The sequence below is a fragment of the Malaya genurostris genome, chromosome 2, assembly GCF_030247185.1.
Source record: "Malaya genurostris strain Urasoe2022 chromosome 2, Malgen_1.1, whole genome shotgun sequence".
Classification (NCBI taxonomy): Eukaryota; Metazoa; Arthropoda; class Insecta; order Diptera; family Culicidae; genus Malaya; species Malaya genurostris.
In genome coordinates, this window is record NC_080571.1 from 34045344 (window position 1) to 34056085 (window position 10742).

The following is a 10742-nucleotide window of genomic DNA, read 5'->3' on the forward strand; positions in this document are numbered from 1 at the left end:
TAAACCGTCAAACTGATTTTGGTTGTATTTTGCTTCAATCATTTGGGATTTTAAATGCAGGAAGAAACTACTTTAAAGTGTGAAGTGTACATGTATACCTGAATTGGGGAAAATGTTGAGATCGAATCAAAAACAATTGTCAAATGATTCATTTTTACAGAACACTCTACCATTCTACTTCACTAATCCCGAGTAATCATGAGGGTCGTTCGATTTTTCTGATTTAAGAGTATTCGAAATAATTTCCATCCAAAGATAATTTTTGAGCTGTGAGAAATTCACAGGGACAGCTACAGGTACATAAATATAGGAACAAGTACTACAAGAAGCTAAGTTCAGGAAAAATAAAGAAGGTACAGTAACAAGTGCAGAAAGTACAAAACCAAGTACAGAAATGAGGGGAACAAGTATAGGAAGTACTGGCACAATTCAGTGCAGAAAAAGGTACAGAATGTGCAGATGGTACAAATATAAATACAGAAGTTACAGGAACAAATTCTGAAACAAGCACAGAAAGTACAGGAACAAACACACAAACTACAGAAACAAGCACACACAGTACAAAATAAAGTGCAGACAATAGAGGAACAAGTACAGAAAAAAGTTAAAAGTTCAAAAGTTAATCGCAAATGTTGTCGAGACAACAATTTTGAATGGCAAATTAGAAGAAGAAAAAGTTTCCATTCCACGCATTCCAATGATGCCCGCTGCTATGTTATTTCAATTTGAACGTCATTTTCTCATCCGTTTAACTTTTCTGTTACCGTCAATAATCGTTATGAGTCTGTAGCGTGAATTTAGAGTTTTTTTCGGATGGTAAATTGTACGCTGCCTTTTTGCGTTTCGGCAAACCATCGGTTTTATATATTTTGTCCTGTTTTCCGCGATATAAAAAGGTTGGGGCTACTATCATAGAGCATTACAATGATAGTTTTCTTCAATAATCATTAAAATTGATAAATAGTTTTGATTTTCTACACCTAATCTAATATTATTGCGCTACGAAGTGTGCAGGGGTCCGCTAGTACTCTTATAAATATCGCAATGGCATTTTTAAAAACACTTTACATTGAATCTTGAGTGCAAACATGGAAATTCGTTCGGCCATAAACTATCGAAACCTGCAAATTGAAATTATCACTGGAAAAATGAAATTAGTTCCGTCTTGAACCCAGTACTTCCGGAACTGGGAGCTGGGAGTGGGTATATCCGAAGTCCGTTTGTTTGACCTGTATCTGACATTACTTTCAAATAGGAACAGTTTTGAGATAAATTTTGAAGAAATTTTTCCCTTGGTGCGTCGGGAACTGGGAACTAATAACCGATATATCATAAATGAAGTTCAATAACTAACAATTTCTCCGTTTTCTCATTGTTAAATCTAGTAATACGCTCTTAAAATGAATATTTTCTGCTTATCGTCGTGTAATTTCGGAAACGGAAGTCGTATCCGAAAAGGAATCGTTAATGTTATACGGAAATATAAGGCCTTTCATTCGAACCTAAGTTTGTAAAAATCTGTTCCGCCAATTGCGAGAGCATTGAGTGCGTTTTTTTGGGTAATTTTTTATACGTATCACCCTGTAACTCAGGAACCGAAAGTCGGATCAGGATAAAATTAAAAAGCGTTAAATGAAAAAGTATAGTCATTCATATGAATCTATGCTCGGACCAGCCATCTCCGAGAAAATGCATATTTTGTTACATTTTTTCGTACATGTCACCCTGTAATTTCTGAATCGGAAGTCCGACCCGAACAGAACGCAATAGCGTTCTATGGGATCATAAGAACTGTCATAGTTTGTGAATATCGATTCAGCCATCTCCGAGAAAATAAAGTGCATATTTTTTGCACACACACACATACACACAGACTTTTTGTGATCTCTACGAGCTGAATGGAATGATATATGAGACTTGGCCTTCCGGGCTTCGGTTCAACAGTCGATTTTATATATGAGACATTTTGGTTTAATGATTGTTTTCACTATTTAAATGAGATATTTATTGAGAATAAAAGTTTGCACTGTATTTAAGGACTAGTAACCCGACTAAAAGATATGTTTAACTGAAATATTCGTTTGTTTGAGTAATTGTTAAGAACGATATGAGTTTTAGCCCACTTTTTCCGGGCACTGTAATTGACAAATATTCATGAAGTCAATATCCCGTCAATAACTGATGGTTTGAAAAAAATTTATTTTGTCTTACAAAAGAAAGCTGAAACATTACTTGGATTGAACAATGAAGCTTTGTGTACCGTTTTATCGAAAAAAGTGGTGGGTAATGTCAAAGACATAACTGGATGACGTGGCGCTCTTCCTTCACCCTTCCGAATATCCTTTTTTCCTTTCTCTATAGAAAGGTATTAGAATTGCTGGAAAAACCGACTTTCGAAAGGAGCCTCGGAGACCCATAGTGTTATATACCATTCGACTCTGTGTGTGTGTGCACTTTTCGAAGATATTTATACGCTCTCAATTTTCTCAGAGATGGCTGAACCTATTTTAACAAACTTATGCTCGTTTAAGGAGCAAGACTCTTTGCAAGTGTGTAGGTGAAGTAAAAAGTGTGTGCGTAAATACAAGTTTTAGTACATTTTTATCAGTTTTATTCGATAAAACCACCACAGAACGAGATAAGCAACGAATCGGTTGTTCGTGTTTTGATTTGTGATTTGGAAAAAACAAAGAGGTAAGTTCTACATCTTTTAGTTTTTATGAAAACTGCAGTCGAAAAATAAAACCGATTTCTTCTTCTTCACACTAAGCCACTTGATCAGCTACCAACACATTTCCGTGTGCATTTTCACTTGCTGATTTTGTGGAAAAATGAAGATTCTCTTACCTTTTCTTAGCTTTCCAACAAAATAGAATCAATTGTTTTAGTATGACGAAGGCACAAGTTGAAAAAAAACTGACACAAAATCCTCTAGGTTCTCATAAAACTGAATTTTAAACGAAAATATTAAACTGTTGTTTGTTTACAATTTAGTCAACTCATACAATTATGCTGATACAATGTTGCTAGAATAGTTTTATTTTAATTTATATCTAAGTTCGAAATTTGTGATATTTTCCAACAAATAATGATAAACAAATGTAAACCTCAAATTATAAACCTAGAATTAGTACTCCAAAATGATTTTAGGAGACATGTTTGGAAAATAAAATGTATTTTTCTTCTTCTTTATATATTACTTTGATTAACTGGCAGCGCTGAAAATATAAATTCTGCACACCCAGTAGATGCTGCACAAAATTTGTTACATTAGTAGTAGTATGCCGTGCCTCAATGGGAAATTATGTATCACACCATCAAAGTTATCTGCTGGTAGCTACGCCTTTATAACGAAATAACATTGAACGCTCTTATCGAGGTGTAAGACTGTACATGAACTTCATGAATGGACATTTATTTCTAGATAGAACCTTTTTTAATGCCACTACCTTGGAAGCATACAGTGTTGTAAAAGTACATTATACGAAGCATATTCCGAAATATAATTATTTTACGAAGTAAATACACTGTAATGTTTTTTTTCCGAGTTTATTTCTTTAAAAAAATATTTTCGCGCATAATAAAAATATGGTTATGAAAATATATAATTTTGAAACATATAATTACATACCACAAACTGAATATTTCTGATTAATGAATACTTTCTAATTTTAATCATCATATAGTTTGAAAGGATGAAAAAATCAGTTAAAATTGTTATGCATTTATAGAAATAGGGTTATATTTTCATATTATTCACGAGGAAAAATAATTCAAATTTATGCGTAAAACAGACGAAAACTGACACACGTTATACAAATAATTAAAAATATATAAAGTTTCACGAAATATCAAGTAGCCTAAATATACAATTCAAGATAAAACTTTTCATCAACGGTAAACTATTTGTAAAAATGATTACTTTCTATATTATATATTAAATTATTCTATTGGGTTTCGTGATGCTTTCAATGCTTTACGGTAACAACGATCTTTTCAAATATCGCAACTTGTATTTTAGCATGCCAATAAAACGGAAAGCGCAGGTGGCTGCACTGAGGCGAGAGGTCAGGAAAAAAGTCGCAAGGCAGAATTTGAACGATAAACGTGCTTTTATAGATCAGAAAACGCATGGTATAGACATGTATGATGACGAGAGCGTTGACCAATCCACTGAGTCGAATGATTATTGGGAAGAAATTCCTATTGGGTTAGACTCTGAAGAGCTTGTTTGGCCAGTTGACTTTGATATAAATAAAATGCAAGGGGTTTGTTCTCAAACGACATACTATGAAGAAATATATTTGCTGACTAACAGTTGAGTTTTTTTCAGCACTTGTGCTCAGCTTCATTGGATTGGAATCAAAATGAGTGTAACATGGTAAGTTTATTATTCTTTTAGCAGAACTGCAGCTATCTGTTCTACTGATGTTTTAGTTGATGCATATTCACATCAACTAAAGCCGGAAAATGTTTTCGATTTGGCGAGTGTAACACTTACTTCGCTGCGTTCTAAATGCGAATCATGTACTGTCATTCTAGATTGACGTCAATGAGTGCGTTTCCGTACCTACAACTTTGGCAGTTTCTGCGAGTTCATTTGAAGAAATATCTGATATTTTCCAAACTGAGGATGATAGGAACTATACACTCAAAGTAAGTTCATTATTAACAAAGCAGGGAATGATCAACTGTGATCTGAAAATTAATTTACAATACTGCCGATAATGCCATTTAGTAATTCAAATTGCTCTCAAATAGGCTTTAAGAATTAGTTTCAGTCATGATCATAAACAACTGAAGATAATGTCTTCCAAATATTTTAGATAAATCACAAGAACGATACAATGATGGATGTAGAGCTGTGCGCCGATCAAAAATGTCAACATCGGCGGCTGAAACGTCTTTTTGACCAGCGGCGGCGGTGAATCGGCGTGACGCTGTTTCCTGAAAACATCGGCGGCGGAGGCGGCGCGATTCGGCGTAATCAATTATAAACATATAAAAAAATTTTAATATTGATTCACACAGGACAATTTCTCTATCTTATTGTTTTGTCGACCTACAATCAAAGATCCTAATGTTTATGTGATCCATTAAAGCCAACGTAGTGAATAGAGATGGTAAATGGTTTCGAATGCATCGAATTAGAAGAGAAATTGAGATGAGTATAAGTGCGATTATTTGGAGATGGTTGACTATTGTTTAAATAAATATTTCATTCATATACAAAGGGTTTTTTTTATTATGAGCAAGAAATATGAAGTTTATTATTCGGAACTATTTTTCAAATCGCTTTTTACATAGTTGATAATTATAATGTATAAAAATCGTTTTATCAACTCAAAAAATAAGTATATCTTTTTCGTACGTATGTAATTAATATAAAATCGATTTGGCGCTCAAATTCATTCAGATATCAAAAATAATATCAAATTAACAAATTCAAATTTTAATTACTTCACATTTGTAACGATTTCTTATAAAAACGGGTAAATTCATTTGAAAAGTCATAGTAGAAGCAGAAGAAAATGTTTTTTACTTTGAGTTGGTAACGTTGATCTTAATTTATTGTGCGAAAACTAACGTTTATTTAGAATGGAGCATGAAACTTTGTTCAATACCATTTTTCAAATGCCCGGAAATAACAAATAAAGTATCCAAAATAAATGGTACTCGATCGCTAAACATTCTAGTACCCGAGAAATCAACACTACACTGGTTTCTAAAAAAAATGTTAATCCGAAAAAACCTAACATTATTTTTTTTTCGGAAGAACCCTCCTTTTCTTGGTTCCATTTTTCATTTTCAGATGTCGCGACCGATAATGTTGCGATAATGTGCCAATAGCTCAAAACCTTTTAAATAAAGACAGAAAATAGACTTTGAATCAAATGACATTGGCTTCGGTTGACAACGGTAGTACCGACGACACGACCAGGCACTCCGAAGGAAAATCGGAATGAAAAGTGTTCATGAGCGATTTACCGCCAGTTACCACAAATATAGCGACCCCTTGACAATGATAAAAATAATTTTCTTGAGCAACACTGTTTAAGTTGCTACGAACTAGTTACCATTCTGCACGAAACAAACGAAGAAATCCGATATTCTTGACATTCGACTACTTCAACAGGTTCCAGACACCTTACGGGAAATCGTAGTTATTGACTATTTTCTGCTTGAGAATAAATTATCAAATTATTTGAATGCATTTAAGAACTTATAATTTTGATCAGAGGAGCTTGATTCCCGCACTTTTCAAGTGTCTTTCATGTTCATCAAATTCTACAAAGCGCTTTGCGAAGGTATTCAAATAACAAAACAGAAGTAGAGGAGTTTCTCGAATGTCTAAAATATGCCAGCGTATTGTTTTACAACATGTACGCTGATCAGCAACGAGGGTTGAACGATTTGGAACAAACTCAGAAGTAGCAAATATACAAAGATTTGTGGAACAATTGAAATAATTGTACTTTCAAAAATCATTAGAAAAGGGCAAATATGAATTCGGTGTATTTGTACCTGTATATGAAGTGCGATTCTGGAATGGATTAAAAAATAAAGCTCAAAGTTTAAAGTATCTTTGATTTGCTGCACTCGAATTTCATGCATCTCGTAGAATAGTACAAATATACCAGATCGATTCAGTTTGATCATTCATATTTCGATAATGAATTTCGATGATTGGACTGATAAAAAGTTTCGCAACAGAGGTACTCCATACAAAAGATCTTGGTCACATACGGAAACCTGATTGCGCTGGATTTTTCATATGTTCGAGCCCCAGCTGAACTAATCGATCCACTGCCGCCGAGACGTCTAATGATGCTGCAGAACTTGTAACTTGCCGCGAAATAAGGATTTCCCACTCGAGGCAGTTAGTTTTGTTTACATTCCTCAAGTCTTCAATAAGCGGTAACCAAGGTTTCGATAATTGTTATTCAAAATCAATAATTCGTCAACTTGTGTTGCCAGTTTCAATAGTTTTTCAGGTGATTTCATTTTGACATTACCAGTTACTGAGGGGTACTTAAATTTGCGATACAGTTTCGATAGACGAGTGGCAGGTCGTGTCGTCGGTAGTACTGAGTTTCAGTATAAGTAGGAGGAAAGTGACTGTACTGTAATTTCCAATGAATTTTCATGAAAACTGTAAACAATTTTCCACATTGACAAAATCATTTTTTCGGCTGATGTAATATTATCGGCGGCACGATTAAAATGGGATAACCGGCGCGCTGATCATCTTTTTCTTAAATTGGCGGCGTGTCGAAATTATCGGCGGCGGCGGCGTGGCGCGGCGGCGCACAGCTCTAGATGGATGTTCCTAATACGAGTACTAAAAATACAAAGTCATGCGTTATAGATATGCAAAGAAATGCCCATATTAAAAATCCATGTTGGAATGCTGTCGAAGGACGTAGAATAGTGGATTGGAATTATGTATGCAAGTGTTTACTAGAAGCTCAAGCTAGTCATTCTAGAAAATGTTCAGGTATTCTGTGCATATATCGAGAACAATATTCTTCAATGGTTTCCACAACATGGTTCAAATGCGATAAATGCGAGTCCCTTTTCAAAATAAAAACTATTGAACCGTCTGATAAGCCAGTACTTCGTAAAAGTGTCGTTTGGGCAACATTGTGTACGGGTGGTACATATAGCCACACTCGTGAATTTTTAGCATTTCTCGACGTACCGTTTATGCCAAAGAAAACTTTTGCTTTGGATGAGGTTAAAATGGACGATATACTAGAAAAAGCAAAAGACGATTCGATGAGGAGAGCAGCAGAACAAGAGAAAAGGGAAAGCATTGCAGAGATCCAAGGAAAAGGATTCTCCGTAAACGGGGATGCTCCAGTCAAAGTGAAGGTTGCTTTAGATGGAAGTTGGGCTAAAAGGAGCTACGGAACTAGATTCAATTCTGCTTCTGGCTGTGGCGTAATAATCGGGGAGAAATCGAAAAAAATTCTTTTCGTTGGCGTTAGGAACAAGCGATGTTCCATATGTGTTCGAAACGATCGCCTAAAAAAGACCGGCTCAAAGCATAAGTGCTACAGAAATTTTTCAAAATCTTCAGGAAGTATGGAACCAGATATCATGATTGAGGGCTTCCGTAAACTCGAAAAGCAAAACCTTTTACTTACCACAATTACAACTGATGGCGATTCGACTACGGTCTCAAAGCTAAAGAATGCCATCAAATACGGACCATCTATTGAACATCAACTATGCTGCAATCATGCTTGCAAAAACTGTGGAAGAAAGCTTCGAGAGGTAATCATTAATGTTGAATATTTAAAATTTCATAATCATCTTTGCAGCAATTATGTCTTATATTCCACTTTTTTCTTTTCGTTCATATCTAATCAAGCATTGATATGGATGTCAAAAATTTTTCAAAACGATTCAGAATTACATTTATTTTCAATTGTGAAACAAATAAATTTAGAATTTCTTCGAAATATTGAAATATTCAGAGCCCTTCGGGCAACCAAATTCGAACATGATCAATTAATTAAACACAACTTATCGTAGAACTGTAGTATTTATGCATTCAGTAGTCCGGAATCTTTTCGCTGTAAATTTCACCTGAAAGTGTCTAAAAATCGTTTAAGTTTATCAATATCTACCGTTTATAGATTAAAGTCCCAAAAGATGTTGGAGACTTGGTATCGAAAAATATAGAACGAATTACTTTTGGAGTTCGAAGTGCAATTATACATTGTGCTAATGACACGGGTGGTACTGATGTAGAAGGCCTTCGTTACGACATTCGAAATGTCCCTTCCCATGTTTATGGGAAACATGATAATTGTCGAAGTTATTTTTGCACGAAAAAATCTACAGATGACGTTTGCCAAGTACCGTTGTTAGAAAGATATGGTATTTTTTCAAAGGTTCAGGAGGCAGTCGATGCATTGACAGCTAAGGCGGAGTTTCTTAAACACAACAAAACCAGCAATCTGTAAGTTACGTTTATAAGAAATGATTTTCCTTACAATTATATATATATATATATATATATATATATATATATATATATATATATATATATATATATATATATATATATATATATATATATATATATATATATATATATATATATATATATATATATATATATACATAAATACTTATGTAATAAACCGTTTTAGTGCTGAAAATATTTTCTGTCGCCTTAGTAAGTATAATGTCGGCAAACGAATAAATCTTACGAGTAGAGGATCTTACCAGAGAAGGGTGTGGATAACTACATTACAACACAATGAGGGTTTTCAGTGGCATCACACTTACATGAAGCTCTACACCGGAAATAGCCCCGGAAAGCTACTAACGCAATTGGATATTGACAAGGCAAATTTGAAAGCTGCAACTGCTAAATCAAAAAAGCGTCCCTCCTACAGTAGAAAAGCTGTGTCAAGTAACCCAGCTGTGGAACACGATTATGGATTCGAAATAGAAACTGTGGAAGTGAAAGATATAGACTTCGAAAAAGAAACGCCTGTCATTAAAAAACAATACGAGGTTAGAATTTCTTGCATTTTCATATTTTCATAGCATAGATATCAATATATTGTCCCGGGTATTACTTGTAGATGACTGAATTATCCAAGAAGCGCTTAAACGAATGTTTAAGCGTAACCGAAATGGAAGAGTTTTCAAAAGGTAGAATACTATCGAAATGCGTTGCTGATATCATTGGTTCTACAATAAAAACACTAGATAAAAAATGTGAAACCATTATATTAACCTCCAATACATGGAACATATTAAAATCAAATAGATCTCTCGTAGGATCTGTAATTGGTATATTAAAAGACAACCATGGTTATTCAATGACAGGAAGTCGCATGGTTGTTGATAGTTGTCATAGTTTCTTGTGTTGCGTTGCAGATGGTTCGTATAATAAAATTTTAATAATCAATAAATAAAGTTTTTTTTTCAGCTATATCTGAAGATAAACAATATTTGTTGATTATTAAGAAAAAATCATTGAAGAAAACAGATAAAATTTCAGAGTTTGTGAAAAAGCCCAACAATAAACTTGGATGCCAAATACGTAACGGTGAAATCATGATTGATAGAAGAATGATTGTGGAGTCTCAAACATCTATGCACATATGCGACGTTCCAAACGCTTTGATTGTATTTATCAATGCAAGCAATGTTAGTGATTATATTTCCAAAGTAATTAGAAGAGATGAATCATACTTCAGAAATCACATTGAACCTAAAATTAATAAATTTTTCAATGAATTTCTTGTGAAAAAAGTAATTCTAGATCAAATTTCCATTAAAAATTTAAAGAAAAACAAATAATTTTGTATATTTTTATTAACAACTCGTGCAACAGTACAGAAAAACGACATAGTGTATACCAATTTAACCCTTTCTCAAAGTTCACACTTCAATCCTTTCTCATATCTTAACACTTTTTAAAAGTTCGCGTGAAAAATAATCGAATATCGATCTTTATCAATATCAATACTACTCATTGAAATATCAAGTGTATTTTGTATGTGTATTGGAAATAAGTCAAATGCACATCTACAACATAAACGGTCGTAATACAATAAAATCTAACACTAGCAAACCTGGTTTACTCTTGATCCTTAAAAGCTACTGTTAGGCCATTGATCATGTTAAAAGATCAAATGGCTGTGACTTTTTGTTCCGGAGATATGAGTGTATAAGTGACCTAACTGACAAAACCCGTTGTATTTTTACCGCTC

General features: G+C 33.9%; 1 long non-coding RNA gene across 1 annotated transcript; it reads left to right on the forward strand.

Annotated features, from left to right (window-relative positions):
- Nucleotides 1-2637: 2637 nt before the first annotated feature.
- Nucleotides 2638-5246, forward strand: LOC131432573 (uncharacterized). Its single transcript, XR_009229901.1, has 3 exons — nucleotides 2638-2694; nucleotides 4543-4656; nucleotides 4827-5246. It is a non-coding gene; the product is annotated as an uncharacterized LOC131432573 (long non-coding RNA).
- Nucleotides 5247-10742: the final 5496 nt, after the last annotated feature.